The sequence below is a fragment of the Cebus imitator genome, unplaced genomic scaffold, assembly GCF_001604975.1.
Source record: "Cebus imitator isolate Cc_AM_T3 unplaced genomic scaffold, Cebus_imitator-1.0 Scaffold1449, whole genome shotgun sequence".
In the NCBI taxonomy this organism is placed as follows: domain Eukaryota; kingdom Metazoa; phylum Chordata; class Mammalia; order Primates; family Cebidae; genus Cebus; species Cebus imitator.
In genome coordinates, this window is record NW_016108764.1 from 7,683 (window position 1) to 9,762 (window position 2,080).

The window sequence follows — 2,080 nt, forward strand, 5'->3', positions numbered from 1 at the left end:
TTTTTTTTGAGATGGAGTCTTGCTCTGTCACCCAGGCTGGAGTGCAGTGGCACAATCTCAGCTAACTACAACCTCAGCCTCCTGGGTTCAAGCAGCTCTCCTGCCTCAGCCTCCTGGGTTCAAGCAGTTCTCCTGCCTCAGCCTCTTAGGTAGCTGGGACTACAGGTGACTGCCACCACACCCAGCTTCTTTTTGCTATTTTTATGTCTGATACATTACATATGAAATAGTTAACAGTGAGATTTTAGGCATTCAAATCTTTATATTGTGCCAAAAAAAATTAAATGAGAGTCTGTAGCAAACCATGAATGTTACAATCCTGAGTGATGCCTGCCTGGGGTTGGGTTATAGCAAATCCTGTGGTAACATCAGCTGAGTGAAACTCCTGATCACTTTTCTGGATCCTGAAGTTTACTTTATGATGTAGTTCAGCTTGGAAAACTGAACATCCTCAGAGGTGACTTTACACTCATTCTTAGTAAGCCCAGTAAATTTACCAGGAGAATCATTTTGCTTCTGAGAGATTTGTTGTTCCTCTGGATGCATGAAAATGATGGACAGTAAACAAGGTCGCTGAGGCAGTGGGCGACAAGGTGATGATGTCCGTGGGGAGGGGAAGTCCTGCCATCCGTCCCTGATATACAGTCATTGTGGGTCAGACCCAGGCTTTCCGAGATACCTTGCTATCTGCGGAAGCCAATTGCCTTTATTAAAGATTCAGCAACACTCAGCCTTGGGAAGGAGAGAGAGGTATGAAGACCTTTTCAGTATTCCATTCCCCATTCTATGCTTCCTTACAGACCTGGCCCTTACAGAGACCATTTCTTTCAGATTTGTGTTTCTTTCTTTTTAAAAAGATGTACTTATTTGAGATCGAGTTTTGCTCTGTCGCCCAAGCTGAAGTGCAGTGGCGCAATCTTGGCTCACTGCAACCTCCGCCTTCCGGTTTCTTGTGACTCTGCTGCCTCAGCCTCTCGAGTACCTGGAACTACAGGCACCTACCACTATGCCAGGCTAATTTTTTGTATTTTTAGTAGAGGCAGGGTTTCACCATGTTGGCCAGGCTGGTCTCGAACTCCTGACCTCATGATCCACCTGTTTCAGCCTCCCAAAGTGCTAGCAGGCGTGAGCCACCGCACCCAGCTGCATTTCCAACATTTTTTCTGTTATGATATACCTATATTTTCTCCTTTCTTATTTTCATTGTCACTGTTTCCTTTTCTCCCATTTTCACTTCTTTTCTGATGTTTTCACTTTATTCTTTCTTTGTCTTATTCTTTAATTTCTCATTCTCCTAAATCTCCATTGTCTTTAATCAACTTCATCTTAATTTAAAACTGTATCACACATTATTGTATTTTGACATTTTTCTTTAGTAACTACTTGAAATTTTCACATAATTCTGAGAATTCAGTTGTATCCTCCATATTTTATGTTTTAATGCTCTCTTCATTTTCTATACCCTACTGTTTTAGGTTTTGGGGTACATGTGAAGAACATGCAAGATGGATGCATAGGTACATACATGGCAATGGGGTTTGCTGCCTTCCTCCCCATCACCTATATCTGGCATTTCTCCCCATGTTATCCCTTCCCAACTCCCCACCCCCTGCTGTCCCTCCTAGTTCCCCCCACAGACCCCAGTGTGTGATGCTCCCCTCCCTGTGTCCATGTGTTCTCATTGTTCAACACCCGCCTATGAGCACGTGTTTGGCATCCTTTGCCAGTGAAGCATTCCTGGGGATTTCTTTTGGAACAATTTTTGCCAACTATTCAGTTTCATCATGGCAAACACTGTACAATTATGTCTTTTATTGCCTTTTTTTTTTGTTTTGGTAAGTTGGGTCTCCTAAGGAACTTTCCTATAGCTCCTGAATTTCTATATGTGTTAACATAATCATAATAACATCTCTTTGTTAGTACTTGCAGCTTTTCTATTGCTATTCCTTAAAGAGTTTTTAACTCTGAGGCCGGGCGCGGTGGCTCAAGCCTGTAATCCCAGCACTTTGGGAGGCCGAGGCGGGTGGATCACGAGGTCAGGAGATCGAGACCATCCTGGTCAACATGGTGAAACCCCGTC